Source organism: Puma concolor, chromosome A3, assembly GCF_028749965.1.
Source record: "Puma concolor isolate L17-30 chromosome A3, mPumCon1.1.hap2, whole genome shotgun sequence".
Taxonomy (NCBI): Eukaryota; Metazoa; Chordata; class Mammalia; order Carnivora; family Felidae; genus Puma; species Puma concolor.
Genome location: NC_141669.1, coordinates 32,199,548 through 32,222,871, shown reverse-complemented (window position 1 = coordinate 32,222,871; position 23,324 = coordinate 32,199,548). Strand labels below are relative to the sequence as shown.

Here is a 23,324-nt window from a genome sequence, read left to right as displayed (position 1 = left end):
GTGTAAAGCTGCCCGCCCTTCCCCTTCCTCCCCCACCTTAAAAAAAAAAAATCTCCCTAGCTGAGTCTGGGTACAGGGAAGGACAGTCTTGCTTTCACCTTTCTAGGTTATAGGCCAGTAGATAACTCGTTGAAATACTAAAATGTCTTTTTTTCATTTAGCCCTTCACTGTAATTGTTAAGCAACTTTTGGGAGGTTGCTTTTTTCATAAATTAGTTGACCTGCATTGTTTCTTTTAGAGGAGTTTGGGTAGCCAAGTAGGTAGCTCCACATAAACATCTAGCTTCTCAGGAACCAACTGTAAAATGCACAGAAAATTATATTAAACATTAAAAATAGATTGTGAAAACACTGCTGACTGACTTATGAAATTATTTCCCAGTTGCCCTTTGTCAGCTCATGCCTAGACTTCCCTACAGCCAGTAGCTTCTTCTAACCATTGTATAATGTTGCTAAAATAATTTTTCTGCTTTACTCTTAGAACTTTAACAACTCCCCTCTGTCTTCTTTGAATAGTGACACAGCCCTATCCTACGTGCAACTGGAATAATTTTTGTCTTGGAGGCAGATATTCCTATTAAGACTTCAGGCTTGGTGTGTTTTCACCTTTTAAATTTTACCTAGAGTAGGGAACTTAGCAAAGTAAGAAATGTTCATCCGGCCCATAGTGAGGAATAGGGAGTTATTTTACTATCTGAATCACAAACTTTTGAATGTAAATCTGCAGAACTTTGGTACTTTAGAGCCACAGACCGGTTGGCAGTTGGTTCTTCTTATGGCCTGGAAACCGCGGCTCATCTTAGCCCTTCCTCACTGAACCTCTCCTGGGAGCTGAGCCTTTGCTGCTTGCCTAGTCGTAGTGTGTCTTTCTTCAGAAAGCCTTTTTATGTTAACTCCACCCATCTACCAGTCCTCAAGCAGTTTCTTAAGAATTTGGAGACATTCTGGTGGGTCTGAGAGTTCTCTGTGAGATTTTAACAATTTTGTGGTTGTCTATAGAGATGCAGATAATACACATCTGGTTTCTACTAGGGGGTGAAGTTGAAACAGTAGCAGAAGCCTTTCTGAGACTTTAGTAAGCAGCAGATTTAAGCAGCGGTTTAAAATAAAGATTTAAATCAGTGCAATTAAATCAGTGTAATTCTAGGTAGTACCTTAGGGGGTCTTCAAGGTAGCTAAGGGAGTGGGTGTACTGGAGGCAGAAAATACCACCCTCACTTTGACCAGAGTAGCTTCATTTTTATTCATGTTATATTTGGTATTATATACTGTGGTTTGTTGGAGATTTCTCTTGGGAGCTCCCTTCTCCCCGCTAAACATTCTGAAGGTTCCTGGACTAACAGGTTTATGGTTTAGGGTTTTAGTGAGAGAATAGAGATGATGTTTGTAGCTGACTAAATTATTTGTAAATAGATTTTCTGTAGTGAATCTGACAAGGAGTCCTTCCAAATTGTTAGTGGTGTTTGGGGAACGCTACTCCAGGACACCTTAGGTTGGTAGATGGGTAGTTCTCAAGTTTTTGATCTCAGGGTCCCCTGTACACTCATAAAAAATTATTGAGGCTCCCAAAGAGCACTGTTTATATGGGCTATACCCATGAATTTATATTTTTGAGAATAAAACAAAAAATTTTAACTTATATTTTTATATAAAAATAATAAACTGTTAAACAACATATTTTTATTAAAATAACTATATTTTCCAAGACAAAAAAATTTAGTGAGTGGCATTGTGTTACATATTTACATTTTTCCGAATCTCTTTAATGTCTTGCTTAATAGAACAAGACTGGGTTCTTTTTTTTTTTTTTTTTAATGTTTATTTATTTTTGAGACAGAGACAGAGCGTGAGCAGGGGAGGGGCAGAGAGAGAGGGAGACAGAATCCAAAGCAGGCTCCAGGCTCTGAGCTGTCAGCAGAGCCCGACATGGGGCTCGAACTCACAAACCGTGAGATCATGACCTGAGCCGAAGCCGGACACTTAACCGACTGAACCACCCAGGTGCCCAAGCCTGGGTTCTTATATCTGCTTCTGCAGTCAGTCAGTTGTGATATGTCGTTTTAGTTGAGCTATATGAAGAAAATATAGCTTCATACATATAAATAGTTGGAAAGGGAAAATATATTTAACAGCTTTTTTCAAATACTATGAGTATTTTTCTTTGACGTCAGACCCCACAAGTGGTAGTTTCTTAATTGCAGTGTGGAATCTGAAACCATAGCAATGAACTTTTTGTTCCCTGAACTAAAAGTAACAGTGCGCCCTTCTCAAAAGGCTCAATAGACCTTACTTACCATTGGCTTTTCATCATTGCTGCTCCGTTGAGCTCGAAGTCAATCCTTAAGTGATCTGGCCTCCTGTCTTTCTTATCTCCAAGCTCTGCTGACTCTGCTCTAGTCATACTGAACTTCTTGCCATTTGTTCCTCTAAGCAGTCTCCTGTGTCATGCTTTTGTGCTTGCCGTTTCCTCTGACTTCTTAGCAAACTCACTATTGTGTCAAATTATCTTTTTTTTTTAATGTTTATTTTAGAGACAGACAGAGCACAAGCAGGGAGGGGCAGAGAGAGAGAGGGAGACACAGAATCTGAAACAGGCTCCAGTCTCTGAGCTGTCAGCACAGAGCCCAACACGGGGCTTAAACCCACAAATTAAGAGATCATGACCTGAGCCGAAGTCGGACTCTCAACTGACTGAGCCACCCAAGCGACCCTCAAATGACCTTAATTAAGTAAAAACCTACCAGTAGAACGTATCTGATTTTGAATGTGAAAATAGGAATCCCGGAGTGGAATTGCTTATACCTGATTGCCATTGGCATTTTGCAGACAGAAACATTTACCCTGTCCTGTGTTGGTGGAAATGAAAGTGGCACTGAGTCTGGAAGCCTGGTGGCTCTGTCGGTTATGCATCTGACTTCGATTCAGGTCATGATCTCATGGTTTGTGAGTTCCAGCCCCTCGTCGGGCTCTGTGTTGACAGCTCAGAGCCTGGAGCCTGCTTCAGATTCTGTGTCTCCCTCTCTCTGTGCCTCCCCAGCTCACGCTCTGTCTCTGTCTCTCAAAATTAAATAAATGTCAACATTAAAAAAAAAAGGTGGTACTGAGTCATTTGGATTGCTAATACTTTGCTATAAAGTGCATAAATGTGCTTCTGCATTGCCAAAACACTAAAAATTGTCTTATGAGGACCTATCACATAGGTGATCAGTTATTTCAGGAAAATATAAAGTAGAAAATCATTATTTTATGTTAGGATTTTATTTAAATCTAGGTGATTGAAACAAGCTACTAGTCAGTAACATTCAACATGTTTTTCCAAAAGAATTTCACTTATTGCTTGATGTATTTAGTATTCTTCACTTTAAAGGTATAATAAACTATGCCTTTTCAGGAAGTTACATTTTCAGGTGATATTTGATGTTTTAACTGAATTCACCAGATTATTGAGTGGCAGGCCAAGGATACAGGGGTTAAAAAGAAGCATCTCCTGGGGCTCCTGGGTGACTCAGTTGGTTAAGCGTCTGACTCTTGATTTCAGCTCAGGTCATGATCTCATGGTTCATGAGATTGAGCCTGGTGTCTGACTGTGCCCTGACAGCACAAGGCCTGCTTGGGATTTTCTCTCCTCTCTCTCCCCCTGCCTCTCCACCCCTCCCCCCACCTCTCAAACAAACTTTAAAAAAAAAAAAAAAAAAAAGATGTATCTCCTACCCCAAAGGAGGTTACAGAATTATCATGGTGTTATATTGTATGATTAGGAGCCCCAATTAAACAAAGGCAAATTCTTACTAAGGTGTTAGGAAAAGGCCTGTCTCCAGTTTAGGGAGTTAAAGATGAACATTTGGAATTTTTTTTTTCTGTTATGTGTTAAGCAGACAGAAATATTTATATAGTTTTATGTACCCGAGATATCTGTCATGACTTGATACTTTAAAAATTCAATTTTAGGAAATAATTATTGATATATCTTAATGATTAGAAATTTTAATTAATATTGCACTTAAAGCTCTATAGGCCAAGTGTCAGGATGAGAAAGAAACTCATCCACCTTCCTTATCTAATTTATTTCCAGAGGTGAAAAAGACGAACCTTTCTGTTTGCCATTAGTTTAGTGTATCAGTTGGAGTTCTTGATTTCAAATAAAAGGTCTTGATCGTAAAAGAAATTTGTTGGAAGGTGCTGCTCAGAGGTTCATGAAGGGAGGAGAGCACCCTTGACAGAAAAACTGGCAGGAGCCCAGGGAGCTCTGTCTGGGGCCTCAGGGTTCAGGCTGCAGACTTCTAAGTGGGAAAGGCCTGCTGGGTCTCTGCTGCTGCGTGTGACCGACTTCCAGTCTCTTTCCTTCCTTGCATTACCTGCTTATGTTTTAGGGAAAAGTGTTTGTGCGCACCCCCTGGAACTGGAAGAGTTAGGGGCCAGCCTGTTGGCTCCTCTGGTGGGAAGTGGTCACCAGAAATTACTCTTTTACCAACATTGTACAGAGGGGAAAGGTAATTCCTCAAAAGGAAGTCAGAGTCCTATTAGGAAGGCAACCAGGAAAGACATATTCACCACTTTTTAGGGAAAGAGTAAAATACCTTGATAAACCCACAGAAGGAACCCAAAGGTTAGTTACAACTGGATTGTTGCCTTGATTGAAAGAAGAGAAGATTGCAGTTAAAATAACACTTTTTGTACAGTAGTACAAAAACACCTGGATTATTAGTAATTTCTGAAAGAAATTTTCTTAAGTCACCACTTAACTGATGTGATATTACTGTCTTGTGATACAATGTATAGCAAAGGGACTTCAGTTACCACTTCACTGATAATGGAGTTACTTAAAATATTATGGGCCCATTCATATACATAATAATCCCTTGAGTGAACTTATATAACATATTTGAGTTTATTATTTAATCTGTGTTGTGACATAATCTTGGTTGTAGTGGAGGTATTATCCTCAGATTATGGAGTAAGAAAACTAAGAAGTTAAATCTCTTGTCCAGTCATATAGCTACTAAAAGAATCAAGATTTAAAAAAAAATTTTTTTTAATGTTTTATTATTTTTGAGAGAGACAGAGAGAGACAGAGCATGAGCGGGGAAGGGGCAGAGAGAAAGAGAGAGGGAGATACAGAACCTGAAGCAGGCTCCAGGCTCCAAGCTGTCAGCACAGAGCCTGACGTGGGGCTTGAATCCACAGACTGCGAGATCATGTCCTGAGCCCAAATCAGGCGCTTAACCAACTGAGCCACCCAGGCACCCCAGGAATCAAGATTTTAATTCAGGTCTTAATTATTCACATATATTGAGAATGGCCTGTATCAATCTTTATTATCTGTATAGTGGAGAAAGTACTGCCTATCTTGCAAGATTGTTTGAAGATTAAAGAAAAAGTGTAAGAAGTTTCCTGTTACTGTAAGAGTTAACAAACCTTTCGTTAAATGTTAGTTTTAAAAATGCATTTATTTTAAAAATTAAAGTATTTCTGCAGTAAGTGATTTTTTGGGATCTTTGTATATGCTTAGAGCCACTTCTTTTTTAAAGTTCCATTTTACCAAAGAAGTAGTAGTGCTTCATAAGAGTTCTGAAGTTATAACAGAACTTTGATATTTAGAAGTAAATTGTCATACTCATTTTAAACTTTAATTGGAGAATTTGAGTGGTATGCAGTTTTTCTTGAATGCCTAGTTTGAAGAGACTATTTTTACAACTAATTAAGAGCTTCCAAGTGGGTTTAAATTTGTCTTTTAAAGAGATTTTATTTAAAAATTTCGTAAGTCTTTTCTTTTGAGGCATACTTTGAGTTTTTGGTAAAAATTCATTTCAGGTTTTAAATATATCACCTACCTCTCTTGCCTCAAAAAGGTATACTTTGTCAGTAGATATTAAGGTATAAATACATGGACTTTGCTGTTTTTAAAAGTTCTGATATAAATAGAATGCGAATGCGTGTTGTGAAAACACAAGGAAGGGAATATTTAAGAGAATGTATATAAGCAGTAGTGAGGAAGAGGTCTGCTGGGCCACGCTGGAGAATTATGAAGTGTTGGGGATTTAATTTTTATCCAGGAAAATGTATAGAAGGGCAAGTGGTCCGGTTGCACCTGGTAGACTATGAAGAAGTAGGGCAAAGGTGTGCTTTAGATCACTGGTTCTCAACCCGTAGTGATTTTACTCCTACCTGCAGGGGACATTTGGCAATTTCTGGTGACATTTTTGGTGGTCACAACTGGCCAGCACAGGGTTGCTGATGACATCTAATTAATGACATCAAACCTGGTTAGAGGCTGCTAAGTACCTTAAAATACACAGGACAGCCCCCTACAAAAGAGAATTATTTGGCTCAAGAGATCAGTAGTGCTAAGGCTGAAAACTCCTGCTTTAGATCCAGAATGGCTGGTCCAAAATGGAGTAGGGCTGATAAAGTCATCTTAAACTAGACAGTTAGAAAAAAAAAGCAAAGAACAGATACTGTTTACATCAGCACCCCAAAATTGAAATACTTAGATATAAAGCTAACAATATATATATAAATCTGTATAAGGAAAACTACATAACTCTGATGAAAGGAATCAAAGAACTAAGTAAATGGAGACATATTTCATGTTCATGGATAGGAGCTCTCAATATTGTCAAGGTGTCAGTTCTTCTCAACTTGATCTATAGATTCAGTGCAATATCAATCAGAATTATTCCAGCAAGTTAGTTTGTGGATATTCACAAACTGATTTGAAAAGCAGGGGTACCAGTCAGTTAAGTGTCTGACTCTTGATTTCACCTCAGGTCATGATCTCACAGTTTGTGGGATTGAGCCTTGCATTGGGCTCTGCACTGACAGCACAGAGCCTGCTTGGGATTCTCTCTCCCTGCCTCTCTCTCAAAATTAATAAATGAAGTTTAAAGAAAATGGTCAAAATCTAGAACACTAAATGGTGGCAAGGATGTGGAGCAACAGGAAACTCCCATTCATTGCTAGCGGGAATGCAAAATGGTTTAGCCATTTTAAAAATTAGTTTGGTGATTTCTTACAAAACTGAATATACTCTTACCATATGATCCATCAATCACACTTCTTAGAATTTACCCAAAGTAATTGAAAACTTACATCCATGCACAAAACCCGCACATGGATTTTATAGCAGTTTTATTCGTAATTGGCAAAACTTAGAAGTAACCAAGACTTCTTTCAGTAGGTGAATGGATAAACTGTGGTATATCCAGACAATGGACTATTATTCAGTGCTAAAAAGAAATGGGCTAACAAGCTATGAAAAGCTATAGAGGACTTTAAATGCATGTTGTTAAGTGAACGAAGCTGATCTGAAAAGGCTACCTACGCTATAACTCCAAACTATATGACATTCTAGAAAAGGCAGAACTCTGGAGACAGCAAAAAGATCAGGGCTTGGGTGGGAGGGGACAATGAAGAGAGTACAGAGAATTTTTAGGGCATTGAAACTACTTCCTGTGATACTATAATGGTGTATACCTGTCCTTATACATTTGTCAAAACCCATACAACACCAATAGTGAACTCTAATGTAAACTAAAGATGTTGGGTGATAATGCTGTGTCGGTGCAGATTCATCAGTTGTAGTAAATGTACCCCTCTGGTGGGGATTTAGGCTCCGGGCTCTGAGCTGTCAGCACAGAGCCTGACGTGGGGCTTGAACTCACAAGCTGTGAGGTCGTGACCTGAGCTGAAGTCAAAGGGAGGCTATGCAGAGGGTATGTGGGAAATCTCTGTACCTTCTGCTCAATTTTGCCATGAACTTAAAACTTCCATAAGAAATAGTCTTTAAGAAAAAGATTAGGTGTGGGTGCCTGGGTGGCTCAGTTGGTTAAGAATCTGACTTCGGCTCAGGTCGTGATCTCTCAGTTCGTGAGTTAGAGTCCCATATTGTGTGAGCTGGAGCCCCGATTCAGGTGAATGTGAGCCTCGCTCGCGCGCGCTCTCTCTCTCTCTCTTTCTCTCTCTCCCTCCCCTTGTGGGATTCTCTCTCTCCCCCCTCTCTCTGCCCTCGTTCACTTGTGCCCTGTCTCTCTCAAAAAAAAAAAAAAAAAAAAAAGATTAGGTGTTATCAGTGTTAAAAAAAGGCAATGCAATCAAATCTATGCTGCAACATGGAAGAGCCTTGAAAACATTTTTCTAAGTGAAAGAAGTCGGACACAAAAGGACAAATGTAGGATTCCACTTATATGAGGTACCTAGAGTGGCCAAATTCATAGAGACAGAAAATAGAATAGTGGTTACCAGGGCCTGGGGAAAACTCTGTTTAAGGGCTACAGAGTTTCTGTTTGAAATGATGAAAAAGTTTGGAGATGGATAATGATAATGGTAGTCCAACAATGTGAATGTACTTAGTGCCAAATTGTACACCTAAAAATGGTTAAGTGGTAAGTTTATTTTACCACAGTTAAAAAAAAAAGAAGCATGTTCCTTGGCTTCACCCCAGGCATACTGAACCACAGTCTCTGGGGATGAGACTCAGAAGGCTGCATTTAAAAAAATTTTTTTTTCAGATAATTGTTATGCATAGTTTAGGTTAAGAATCACTAATATTTGGGATTATATAATGCAAAGTGGGATAAACTGGATTTTGTTGGTGTGTATATATATACACATATATATATTTTTTTAATTTTTTAAAATGTTTATACTTAGAGAGAGAGAGAGAGACAGAGTGGCAGCTGGAGGAGGGCAGAGAGAGAGGGAGACACAGAATCCGAAGTAAGCTTTGGGCTCTGAGCTGTCAGCACAGAGCCTGATGTGGGGCTTGAAGTCATAAGCTGTGAGATCACGACCTGAGCCGAAGTCAAACGCTCAACTGACTGAGTCACCCAGGTGGCCCTGTTGGTATATATTTTTAAAGAGAAACTAGCAGATTGATGATGAATTCAAGTACATATAATCTTCATCTATGGTTTTTATGTTCAGTTAAAGTTTGTACCTTGCTGCATGTGGTGATATGAATAATGACTACTCATAAGCATTTAGCAATGTATTTTAAAAAATAATTTTTTTAACGTTTATTTATTTTTGAGACAGAGAGAGACAGAGTATGAACAGGGGAGGGTCAGAGAGAGAGGGAGACACAGAATCTGAAACAGGCTCCAGGCTCTGAGCTGTCAGCACAGAGCCCGACGTGGGGCTTGAACTCACGGACTGCGAGATCATGACCTGAGCTGAAGTCGGACACTTAACTGACTGAGCCACCCAGGCGCCCCGGCATTGTATTTTTTAAGGTGCTTTCGGATAATATGATTTTATTTGATCATTACGGTATCCTGAGGAGATGGGTAATGATATTGCCATTTTCAGGTGAGAAACTTGAGATTTTAGGAAATTTAACGTCTTGCCTAAGATCGCACATACAGGTAAAGTCAGACCTCCAAGATACGCATTCTGACCACTGTTATTTCCTGTATTGGCAATCTCCAAGAAAATAGCAGATCTTGTTTGTTATTACAAAGATCCCATGGATTTAATTGTTTTGTGATTGAAAAGTGTGAACTTGTTAAACAAATCATAACACTTTATTTTGCAGACAAGACTGTATGATTTGACAGCCCTATTATTTTTGCCATGTTGGCAATGCTTAATATTTACAAAACTGAGTTACACTGATTCTATTTAAGGAAGTATTTTTATGAAGTATAAATATGTGATACTTAATAGATGCTAATTAATGTCAGTTGTCAGGAAATCTGAAGCAAACCTGTCATTCTGTGACACTGTTTTCTTCTCTTGAATCAAAATGATCTCTACAACCAACCATTTGTGCCTAGTATGCTTTTCTTAAATGTGCCTTTTTTTTTTTTTTTTTTTTTTTTTTTTGAGAGAGAGAGAGAGAGAGTGAGTGAGTAAGGGGTAGGGAGTGGAGAGGGGCAGAGGAAGAAAGAGAATCCCAAGCAGTCTCCACACTCAGTGTGGAGTCTGAGGTAGGGCTTGATCCTACAACCTGAAATCAAGAGTCGGATGCTCAACTGGGTGAGCTGCCCAGGCATCCCAAATACGACTGTTCTTTCTGAGCTTCCCTGTGAAGAATGTATTTGTCACAGTTGAGCCGAGGAGTCAGTCGATTCTGCTCTTTTCCAGGGACATTCAGCCACATTCTAGAATAGTGCAAAGTTGGAGGGGAAAGCCACTTCTAACATTCCTGTTTTATACATACCCTCTGTAGTCTTACTGTCTACCATCATGGAATTGATTGGGGAACAGCACCCCTTACGGGGTTACGGTCTTCAAAACATTGAAATACTTCCAGTTTCTTCTCGGTAGTATGGGATGTCTAGGAGAAAAAAAAAAGTTTCATCTGGTTTCCTGTGGCATTATTATTTTATGGTCATTTAATATCTAACCACTTCTTGCTGTTTTGATAGGGTAGAGGCATTGTATGATTGAAATTATTAAAAATACAATTCCAGACTTGTTTACCTGTACATGAAACTGATCATTTGCTAACTTCATGTCTCAAAGATATATCAAGCACAATGAAGTCCAGAACTAAACTCTTAATCTCCTTGTTCCCCTTCCCCTGTAGTAAAACATCTGTTCTTCTTACAGTATTCTTTATTTTAGTAAATGCATCTGCATCTGGTGCATCTGGCCAGTGATCTGGGTCCTACCAAACCATCTCTAATATTAGCTCCTTTACTCTCCCTTTTGTGTCTGTTCATGCTGTTCCCTTTACCCTGTCACTTCATTCGTCCACTTTTCACCCAAATTCTACTCTTCACCCTTCAAGTTTCAGCCTTACTCCTCCTTTCCAGAACCCTAGGTTGACGTAGGCTCCCATTTAAGTCTCATGGCATCCTTTGTTTTAAAAAGAACAACAGCAGTAGCTACAGCTAACATTTACTAAACACTGACTGTGAACTGGTACATAATATTATAGGAGGGGTTAAGTGATTTGCTTGGGGTTACACCCTGATCATTGAAAGAACCAAGATTTGAAACTGGATGGTTTAGCCCACGCTTACCCTCTTCACTCCTTTGCCTCTTACGTAGTTGTTTTTGTGATGATCTGTTTAATGTCTTGTTCTCCTGTATTTCTAAGCTCTGTGAGGGCAGGGACTGTGTCTATTTTGTATCCTAGTATCTCACACAATATGCGGTGAACACATGCCTGTGTGCATGTATCTTATTTGGGATATAACCTCTTTTACTCAAAGTCTGAAAATGGTAAAATTTATAAGTGGAATTCACAGATGACATTGACTATTTTACCTTCTCGAAGTGGAAGTATCTATAAATGCAAAGAAATCTATTTAATTCATCTAGTAAGCCAATTTGCTCTGTTAGTGATTATATGTCAAGGAACCTGATCTATTTGGGAAAGTTTGCATTTGAAAAAGCTTTTCCCTCTGCTTCTATGCCTTTGATTCACTAGATTTTAGAATATTATGTTACACTTAGAAGTTAGGGGCAATTAGTTGTGAATCTTACTAAAACAATGTTCAAGTCACAAACTGTTATCTGTTGGTATTTTTAGGAAAACTACCAAAAAATAGACAATAGATACACATGTATTATGAATGGTTACTCCAGCTTTAAAGACGCCTCTTTGAATGGGATTCAGACTTCAGATAGGAGAGGTTGTATGGGAGCACTGTGGGGAAAAACTGGGAATTTTATAAAGAGCTCCTTGTGTCAGGACACCACTGATAAGGGCTTTCTGTCACATTTGGAAGGCTCTTGAGTATGAAGATTAAGAAAATGCTTGAAAAAAAAAAAAAGAAAATGCTTGAAGAACTAAAAAACCATCAGATGGCTTTCTCAAATCAGTTTTTTGTTTTATTGGTGGGAACTCTGTTATCACAAAAAGCAATAAAAAATTTGTTTTGGAAAGTCATACTTATTGTTTTTAAAGCAAAACAAATGCAAGATGATATGAACTTGGCACTTGACACGTTTGGATTTTGACTTGTATAGTTATTTTCTGTGGGAAATGACTTCAAATACTGTCTTTCCCATGGCTAATGTACACACAGCAGAAAAGCAATCATGAAAATTTTTATTTAAATGAACACTAAATAAAATGAAAAAAATTAATTAAATTTATATTTTACTTCATATCTACACACATACATAAAATGTTACAAAAATGCATAAATATGGCACAATTATTTTCAGTATAGTTTTCTGGGGGGATGGGGAGAGGGTGATTGGTTCATTTTTCTCCCTTTTTTGTCCTTTCCATCCATATCCCTGCCAGAATCCTTTAACCCATGTTAATAACCTAGCTTATATTTGTCCATATTGTCAATGTCATCTACAAATATATATTTATAATATATGGTACATACACACGTGTATACATGGATTTTTGAGCATTCCCTGTACTTTTTTTGTTTTTAATGTTTGTTTATTTTTGGGAGAGAGCGAAAGAGCATGAGCAGGGGAGGGGCAGTGAACAAGGGAGACACAGGATCTGAAGCAGGCTCCAGGCTCTGAGCCGTCAGCACAGAGTCCGATGCGGGGCTCAAACTCACGAGCTGTGAGATCATGACCTGAGCTGAAGTTGGACGCTTAACCGACTGAGCCACCCAGGCGCCCCCCATTCCCTGTACTTTTAATTTTTGTCTTAAAAATACCTTGTGGAAGTCTGTCAAATGGCATAGCTCTAGTTTTTTTTAATGGATACATGGTTGTATTAGTCTGCCAGGGCTGCCATAACAGATTGGGTGTCTCAACAGAAATTTACTTCATTATAACTCTGGAGGCTGTAAGTCTGAGATCAAGGTTTTGGCAGGGTTGATTTCTTCTGAGGCCTCTCTCCTTGCTTGTAGATGGCCGTCTTCTCCCTGTGTCTTCCCATGGTCTCTCCTCGCTGTATATATGTGTCCAGATTTCCTTTTGTTATAAGAACACCAGTCAGATTGGATTTGGGCCTACCCTAATGACCTCATTTTTAACTTAATTACCTCTAAAGATCCTGTCTCCAAATATAGTCGCTTTCTGAAGTACTGGGAATTAGGCCTTCAACATGCATTTTTAGGACACAATTCAGCCCAACAACAACAGTGTCCTGCAAAGCATGTTTAACTCATAATGATATAGCTAATACTATATAGAATTTAGCAATGTGATTCATCCATTCATTTCATAAGTACTCTGTGAACTCTTGTTCCTCTGATTTATCCTAATATGGGTAGGGACAGTGGCTTCTGGAAGAGAATGCAACAAGGAGTGGAATTAACAGGTGACATGATAGTTACAATAGTGTAGATAGGATACAGGCCTGGCTGTGTTGGGGAGAGAGATGATTTCTGGATTAACCACCAGTTATGTGCTTACATGATACATTCATTAGTTGTGTGTAAGTAGAGTGTTTTTTGTACTTTGAGTAATTAGACATTCAATTCATAGAAAAGCTTAGATGTACTAAAAAAGACTATCATATGTATTGTAGTTACATCTGTAGTTTCCTTTTTACTTACATATACTTGATGTCTCATTTCAGTGGATTGAGGTTCAAAATAAGATCCTATTTTTGAAAAAGCACATGGCTGGAGCCCTTTCTTACTAAAATAAAAGCTCAGTGTGAGCAAGGATTGATATATTTTGTTTAATGTTGGATCTCTGACATTTAGAATAATGTCTGGCTACAGAGCAGAGCTTCAATAAATATTTGAGTCCAGGTCAAGGTAGAAAATAACTTTTTCCTTTCTTTTTTTAATGTTATTACCCCTCCCCCATTGATAAATATAAGAAAAGGGACTTACTTAGACTAAACATAAGTCAAGGTTTTAGTCATTACACAGAGTAAAAACTAGAAATATGAATGGTCCATAGCAAACCATCCTTGTCTCTGTATTAATAAGAATACAGAGACAGCCAACTACTTTGTTGAGGTGCTTGAGAAAGTGCTGTTCCGGAGCACAGACACAGCCCCCAAAAGTGGAGCTGCTGCTTCTTAAAAATTTTTTTCTGTCTCCATTGCTGGGGCTCCAGTTACATACATGTTAGACTGCTTAATATTGCCCCCACAGGTCATGGAGGCTTATCATTTTTTTTCAGTCTTTTTTTCCCCCATCTGTGCTTCATTTTGGAGAGTTTCTCTTGCTGTGACTCTAAGTTCCCTTATATTTTCTTTTGCAATATCCAGTCTGCTCTGTCTTCACTTTCAGATAATATAATTTTATCTCTAGAAATTTTACTTAAATATTTGTATCTTTTTCCATAGCATGTTCATATTTTTCCTTTACATTATTAAGTATATAGGGTATATTTATATCAGCTGTATTTATTTATGTTTCATCATGACAAGTGTACTCTTTAATCCCCATCCCCTATTTCACCCATTCCCCACCCTCCACTGCCCCTCTGGTAACCATCAGTTTGTTCTCTGTAGTTAAGAGTCTGTTTCTTTGTTTCTCTTTTTTTCTTCTTCTTCTTACTTTGCTCATTTGTTTCTTAAATTCTACATTTGACTTGGGCACCTGGGTGACTCAGTCAGTTAAGCGTCTGACTCTTGATTTTGGCTCAGGTCATGATTTCACGGTTTGTGAGTTCGAGCCTTTCATCAGGTTCTGTGCTGACAGTGTGTGGAGCCTGCTTGGTATTCTGTCTTCCTTTCTCTCTGCCCCTCTCCCGCCTGCTCTCTGTATCTCACTCAAAATAAATAAAAATAAAAAAAATTCCACATATGAGTGAAATCATGTGGTATTTGTCTTTTTTTTAATGTTTTATTTTTTTATTGAGAGACAGAGCGCGAGTGGTGGAGGGGCAGAGAGAGAGGGAGACGCAGAATCCAAAGCTCTAAGCTGTCACCACAGAGCCTGACGTGGGGCTTGAGCTCACAAACCGCGATATCATGACCTGAGCCGAAGTCGGACTCTTAACTGACTGAGCCACCCAGGTGCCCCAGTATTTGTCTTTTTTCTGACTAACTTCACTTAGCATTATACTCTCTAGCTCTATCCATGTTGTTGCCAGTTCAAGATTTCATTCTTTTTTAAAAATGGCTGAGGGGCGCCTGGGCGGCTCAGTCAGTTAAGTATCCCACTCTTCATCTTGGCTCAGGTCATGGTCTCATGGTCATGAGGTTGAGCCCCATGTTGGGCTCCACACTGACAGCACAGAGCCTGCTTGAGATTCTTTCCCTCTGCTCCTCCCTGCACTCTCTCTCTCAAAATAAGTAAACATTAAAAAAACAGCTGAATAATGTTCCATTGTGTATATATACTACATCTTCTTTATCCATTCGTCTATTGATGGACACTTGGGCTGCTTCCATAGTTTGGCTATTGTGAATAATGCTGCAGTAAACATAGGGGTGCGTGGATCCTTTTAATTAGTATTTTTGTATTTTTTGGACAAATACCAAGTGCTGCAATTGCTGGATCATACAGTAGTTCTATTTTTATCTTTTAGAGGAACCTCCATACTGTTTTCCACAGTGCTACACCAGTTTGCATTCCTACCAACAGTGTAGAAAGGTTGCTTTTTCTCCACATACTCACCCCCACTTCTTGTTTTTTATGCTTTTGATTTTAGCCATTCTGACAGGTGTGAAATGGTATCTCTTATTGTAGTTTTGATTTGTGTTTCCCTGATGACGTGTGTGCGTTGAGCATCTTTTTGTTGTCTATTTTCAGTGTCTATTGGTCATCTCAATGTCATTTTTGGAGAAATGTCTATGGTCCATTTTTTCTTTTTTTTATTTTATTGTATTTATCCTTGAAAGAGTGCACAAGTGGGCGAGGGGCAAAGAGAGAGAGGGAGACACAGAATCTGAAGCAGGCTTCAGGCTTTGAGCTGTCCACGCATAGCCCGACATGGGGCTTGAACCCACCCACTGCGAGTTCATGACCTGAGCTGAAGTCGGACGCTTAACTGACTGAGCCACCAGGTGCCCCACTTTTTAATTGGATTATTTGTTTTTTGGTGTTGAGTTGTAGATATTATATATATATATCTTTTTTAATTTAATTTTTTTGAGTACTAACCCTTTCAGCTATGTCATTTGCAAATATCATCTCCCATTCAATAGGTTGCCTTCTTATTTTGTTGATTGTTTCCTTCACTGTGCAAAAGCTGTTTATTTTGATGCAGTTCCAGTAGTTTCTTTTTGCTTTTGTTTCCTTTGCCATAGGAGACATATCTAGAAAAATGTTGCTATGGCCAATGACAGAGAAATTATTGGCTGTGCTCTCTTCAAGGATTTTTATGGTTTCAGGTCTCACATTTAGGTCTTTAATCCATTTTGTTTATTTTTGTGTATGGTGCAAGAAAATGGTCCAGTTATATTCTTTTGCATGTAGTTGTCCAGTTTGCCCAATACCATTTGTTGAAGAGACTGTCTTTTTCCCATTGTATATTCATTACTCCTTTGTTGAAGAGGAGTTGACCATGTAATTGTAGATTTATGTCTGGGCTTTCTACTCTATTCTGTGCATCTCTGTGTCTATTTTTGTGCCAGTACCATACTGTTTTGATTACTACAGCCTTGTAATACAACTTGAAACTTGGAATTGTGATACCTGTAGTTTTTTTTCTTTTTTTAAAAACTTTTTAAAAATGTTTATTTTCAAGAGAGAGAGAGAGAGCACAAGTGGAGGAGGGGAAGCAAGAAAGGGAGACATAGAATCCAAAGCAGGCTCTGAGCTGTCAGTACAGAGCCCGACGTGGAGCTCAAACCCATGAACTGCGAGATCATGGCCTAAGCTGAAGTTGGATGCTCAACTGACTGAGCCACCCGGGTGCCCCTGTTTGTTTTCTTTTCAAGATTGCTTTGGCCATTGAAAGTCTTTTGTGGCTCCATACAAATTTTAGGATTGTTTGTTCTAGTTCTGTGAAAAATGCTGTTGGTATTTTGAGAGGGATTGCATTAAATCTGTATGCTTTGAGTAAGATAGACATTTTAACAATTTCTGTTCTTCCAACCTATGGATGTGGAATGTCTTGTTTGTTTCTTTGTGTTTTGAATTTCTTTCATCAGTGTTTTATAGTTTTCAGGGTACAGGTCTTTCACCTCTTTGGTTAAGTTTATTCCTAGGTATTATGTACAGATTTCTGTACATTGATTTTGTATCCTCTTGCTTTACTGAATTCATTTATCAGTTCTAGTAGGTTTTTTTTTTGGTGCCATCTTTAGGGTTTTCTATATATAATGTCATGTCATCTGCAAATTGAGTTTTACTTCTTCCTTACCAATTTGGTTACCTTTTATTTCTTTATGTTGTCAAATTGCTGCAGCTAGGACTTCTAGTACTGTGTTGAATAAAAGTGGTGAGAATGGACACACTTACCTTGTTCCTGACCTTAGGGGAAAAAAGCTCTAAGTTTTTAACCAGTGAGCATGATGTTTTCATATGAGGCCTTTATTATGTTGAGGTATTTTCCCTCTAGACCTACTTTGCAGAAAGTTTTTATCATGAATGGATGTTGTACTTTGTCAAAATTTTTTTTCTGTATCTATTGAAATGATCATATGGTTTTTATCCTTTCTCTTTTTGGTGATGTATTGCATTGATTATTTTGCAAATATTGAACCATCTTTGCATCCTGGGAATAAATCCCATATGATCATGGTCTGTGATTTCTTTAATGTTTTATTGGATTTGGTTTGCTAATATTTTGTTGAGAATTTTTGCATCTGTATTCATGAGACATATTGGCCTGTGGGTTCCTTTTTTTGAGTGTGTGGTGTCATTATCTGGTTTTGGTATCGGGGTGATATTGGACTCTTAGAATGCATTTGGAAGTTTTCCTTACTTTTCTATTTTTGGAATAGTTTGAGAATAGGTATTAATTCTTTAAATGTTTGGTAGAATATTTCATAATAGTCTGTCATGGTTGTTTGTATTTCTATGGTGTTGGTTATTTCTCCCTCTTTCATTAGTGATTTTATTTATTTGGGTCCTCTTTTCCTTCTTTCTTTTCCTTCTTCTTCTTCTTCTTTTTTTTTTTTTGAGTCTGGCTAGAGGTTTATCAATGTTTTTGATCTTTTCAAAGAACCATCTTCTGGTTTCATTGATCTGTTTATTGTTTTTTTAGTTTCTATGTCATTTATTTCTTCTCTCACCCTTTTCATTACTTTCATGTTCCTTCCTTTTGCTGTCTTGGGGATTTGTTCTTCTTTTTCCAGTTCCTTTAGGTGTAAGGCTAGATTGTTTATTTGAGATTTTTCTTCTTGAGGTAGGCCTAGACTACTGTAAATTTCCTTCTCAGATCCACTTTTGCTGCATACTGGTGATTTTGGAGCGTTGTGTTTTCATTTTCATTTGTTCCCATTTTCATTTGATTTTTCTATGACGTTTTGGTTGACCTATTCATTGTATAGTACCATGTTATTTTATCTCCATGTATTTGTGCTTTTTCCAGATTTTTTTTTTGTGGTTGATTTCTAGTTTCAGAGTGTTGTGGTCAAAAAAGATGCATGGTGTGACTGATTATTTTTGAATTTGCGGAGACTTGGTTTGTGGCCTTATACCAGCTATTTTGATTTCTTTGTCTGCTAATTCCATCATCTTTGCCATTTTCTAGGTTTGTTTCAATTGGTTAACTTCTCTTTTGCTTTTGGGTTATTTTTTCCTGCTTCTTTACACACTGGTAATTTTTTATTGGTTGTCGGGAATTGTGAATTTTACATTGTTGAGTACTGGATTTTGTTACGTTTCTATGAATAGTGTATTTTGTTCTGACAAGTAATTAAGTTATCTTGGATAAGTTTAGTCTTTCTGAGACTTGCTTTAAGCTTTGTTAGAGCAGTTCCAAAGCAGACTTTAGTTTTACTACTGAGACCGTATTTTCCTGAGGACTTTGCCTGATACCCTGTGTACTATTAAGAAATCTTTCCAGTCTGGCTGATGGGAGCATGAACTAATCCCAGTTCTGTGTGAACTCCAGGAGTTGTTTTGCCAACTGTCTTCTGGTGGTTCTTTCTTGGCCTAGGGACATTTTTTTCTCACATATGCATATCAGTATTCAGCCATAGAATTAAGGGTACTCTGCAATCTCTGGAGCTTCCTCCATCTTGGCCAGTCCCCTCCATCCTAGTACCCTACTGCACATATTCTAGCCACCTTGACGTGCATGATTCCTATTTCTTTCTCCTTAACTTGAGATTGCTAGGCTCCTTTTGAGTTTTTGTTCCACACTGTCCCTGCTCAGTGACCTGAACACTGCCTCCAGGCAGAAGCTGAGCAATTATAGGGCTCACCTCATTTGTTTTTCTTCTCTTTCAGCACTGTAGTTTTGAGCTGCCTGTTTCCCAAATGTCTGAAAATATTTGGTTCATATATTTGGTTTTATAAATCATTTGAAGTGGGAAGGTAATTCTGGGACCTCTTAACTCTATCATGACCAGGGACCTGTTCCTTTTGTTGCAACTGCTGGAGGTGGGTAGGAAAACTGGAAACTGGGGAGGGGACAGGCAGGCATAGTGGTCCCACTTGTCCTAGCTGGCAGTTCAATACCCTTTCATCTTTTGCACACTTTTCCATCGCTTTTCTCAATCTACTGTTTATTTCTACTTTCTTCCCAAATGGATTCTAAACCATTATCCTCAAACAAAATGTCTGATTTCAGTATAGTTCCCAGTCTGTGTTCCCAGTCATATTTATCCCTAGTCATTTTATTACATGTGTAATATCCAATTTGGTTAGGAACAGAAAGAAGGAAAACATACTCATTAACCACTAAACCTTTATTAGAAATAAAAGCAAGTCATGGGACATCCATTAGATATATATGGTGTGTCAGTAAGTATGCGTTGTACATGAAAAAGACACAGTCCGTCCTCTCCAAGAGCTTTCAGTTCATTGAGGGAAACAGCTATAGTACACATCAGTGTTGAACTATTAACCAAAAAAAGGTATAATAACTTGGAGAAGGCCTCAGTTAATTCTGATTGGGAGATCAAGTGAATTGATATGATAACAGGGTCACAAAAGGATCATTAGGGTTTCAGTCGACAAGGTTAAGGGGAGAAGGACAGTCAAGGCAGAGGACAAGCATGAGAAGGCATGGAGGTAAGTGTGTTCTGGGAGCAATAATACAGGAAACCCACACTCATCCTTTAGATCTCCGCTTAAATATTACTTGATCAGGGGGCGCCTGGGTGGCTCAGTCAGTTAAGTGTCTGACTTCAGCTCAGGTCGTGATCTCACAGTTTGTGAGTTCGAGCCCCACATTGGGCTCTGTGCTGATAGCTCAGAGCCTGGAGCCTGCTTTGGATTCTGTCTCCCTCTCTCTCTGCCCCTCCCATGCTCACACTGTCTCTCTGTCTCTCAAAAATAAATAAACATTAAAAAAAATATACACACACACACACACACACACACACATATTACTTGATCAGAGAGGATGCCCCTGATCTCCAAATCTAAATTTGGGGTGCCTGGATGGCTCAGTCAGTTAAGCATCCGACTTCGGCTCAGGTCATGATCTTAACAGTTTGTGAGTTTGAGCCCCACGTCGGGCTCTGTGCTGATAGCTCAGAGCCTGGAGCCTGCTTCGGATTCTGTGTCTCCCTCTCTCTCTGCCCCTCCCCCGCTCACACTCCATCTCTGTCTCAAAAATAAATAAATGTTAAAAAAATATATACATATATACATATATATGTATAGTATATATGTATATGTGTATATATATATATATGTATATATTACTTGATCAGAGAGGATGCCCCTGATCTCCAAATCTAAATTTGGGGTGCCTGGATGGCTCAGTCAGTTAAGCATCCGACTTCGGCTCAGGTCATGATCTTAACAGTTTGTGAGTTTGAGCCCCACGTCGGGCTCTGTGCTGACAGCTCAGAGCCTGGAGCCTGCTTCGGATTCTGTGTCTCCCTCTCTCTCTGCCCCTCCCCCGCTCACACTCCATCTCTGTCTCAAAAATAAATAAATGTTAAAAAAATATATACATATATACATATATATGTATATATGTATATGTGTGTGTATATATATATATATATATATATATATATATATATATATATATATATATTACTTGATCAGAGAGGATGCCCCTGATCTCCAAATCTAAATTTGGGGTGCCTGGATGGCTCAGTCGGTTAAACATCCGACTTCGGCTCAGGTCATGATCTCACAGTTTGTGAGTTTGAGCCCCACATCAGGCTCTGTGCTGACAGCTCAGAGCCTGGAGCCTACTTCGGATTCTGTCTCCTGCTATCTCTGCCCTCCCCACTTGTGCTCTGTCTCTCAAAAAAATAAATAAACGTAAAAAAATTTTTTTTAAATCTAAATTAGATTATTCCTATCCATAAAACTGTTTTCTTCATACAGTTTTAATAATTGTTTCATATTTTTCTCTTTCACTAATTTGTAAACCACATGAATACAGGCAGAGCTGTCTTTTCATTGTATTCCCAGTGCCTGGTATTATATCTGAAACATAGCAGGCTCTCAAGAAATATTTCCTGAATGAGTGGATGTGTCAGGCAGTATGCTTGTCTGCCTCATGGGTGTTGAATGTGAAGTGAACCACACACATGTGTCAGTAATTTCTCTTAAGCCTTTATCAACAGAGGTAAAATGTGTTCCTATAAAGGGCGTGAAATAACGAGTAATAAATTTTTTACTCACAATTGGGCTAGTATTTCCTTTACCCTCCACGTTCTGCATCCCTTTTCAAGACTTCTACAGTTGTGTCTCTTCTTTCTTTCTTTGCTAACATTCCCCTAAGAGCAGTCTGAATTTGGGGTCCCCCTGCCCCTCTTTCTCCTCCCATGTACTCCTCTATGGCCTTCCAATTGAGTTTCATTTGGTTGAGTTCCATTTGAGTTGCCATTTGGATTCTGCTCCTGCTACTCGATTCATATTCTCTAAGAGGTCACCACTTATGTGATAATAATTGTTCATTGGTTGGCCTTTTCAAAATATTCTGTTTGAGTTTTGCTGTGTTTAAAGCTGGTAGACAGTGGTTTTTGTTTTGCCTCATGTCCATCTGCTTGCTGCTTGGATGTAGGTGCTACCAAGATTTCATCCTGTCTTTCACTGCCTATGGTCTACCTTGGGCTGGGAGATTTTATCCACCTCTAGTTTGTACTATTTCCTGTGAGTGATTGGGTGAATTCCAGATCCTTGTCTTTGGCCTTAACCTCGTTCTTGAGTTTTAAGACCTAGCTTGATTTCTAGACACTCTTTGGTAAATTTGGAGTAAAATTTGATCATTGCATTAAGATACCTTTTCTTAAATATTCTTTTTTGGGGTGCCTGGGTGGCTCAGCGTCTGGCTCTTGGTTTTGGCTCAGGTGATGATCTAGCGGCTTCGGGGGTTTGAGCTCCATGTCGGGCTCTGCCCTGGCAGTGCAGAGCCTGCTTGGGATTCTCCCTCTCTCCCTCTCTCTATCTGCCCCTCCCCTGCTTGTGCTGTCTCTGTCTCTCTCAAGATAAACAAACTTAAAAAAAAAAAATACTTTCTTTATTCTTTCTTAACATAGATCTCATTTTTCTTTGCCAAAAATGTAAAAGAAAATGAGGGAAAAGACAAAGTAACACAAGACAAAGTAACACAACCTAAAGCAAGGAATGTAACTTCTGTGAGGACTAGAACTTTGTTATGCTATTCCCAAATGCCTACCACACCGCCGAGTATATGGGCTGCTCAAAATATTTGTTGCACAGATGAAAGAAATGCAAGGGGAAGGGCATTACAAGAACTAAAACATTCTATCAGGCTAATGTGGTCTATAGTCTTAACTCTGATGTTTATATAGTAGTGTTTATTTTATTTCTCCTCTTCCTGCAGCTTGAATCATATTTCTATTTTCCCATATGAACTGAGATTTTGGACAAGTTTTGTAAAATACCTAACTATCCTATTCCTGGCTACGTAATAGCTGAGGGCTTAAGTCCTTATTTCAAGTTTGATTTACATTACATATTAGATATAAATAACAAAATGGAATAAATTGAACAGTTCATGATATTAGTTAAATTAAGGCGGGTTGACTTTTCTCCCTGGATTAAACATTAAAATTAGAAATAGGATGGTTCTGGGTGAAAATTTCAAACTCAGGTTTGAGAAAATATCCCTGTTCAGCATCTTTATACCCTGACTTGGGTTGAAAATATGATAAGAAGGTAATAGTGTGTAACAAGGCAAAGAAACCAGGCACCTGTACTTAATTAGTCCAAGACTTGTTTATTCTTAGTACTTTACTTTGTCAGTTTTTTCAACTTTTTGATGTGATGCATTGTATTTTCAAGCTATTTTGTAAGACATTCTCTTTAGGTGGGGAATTTAGGATACAGAGTCACTCTGGCTCTTTCTTTCCAACACTTAGATTTTATGATTGTATGTGTTTGTGTTTCCTTTCTTCAGCTTTACTATTAACTCTTAACTAGGTATCATTTTTTATATCC

At 38.5% G+C, this 23,324-nt stretch overlaps 1 protein-coding gene across 3 annotated transcripts in view; it reads left to right on the top strand.

The window, feature by feature from the left end:
* Window positions 1–23,324, top strand: part of SOS1 (SOS Ras/Rac guanine nucleotide exchange factor 1) — a 151,166-nt gene that overhangs the window by 35,149 nt on the left and 92,693 nt on the right. The window lies entirely within an intron of this gene.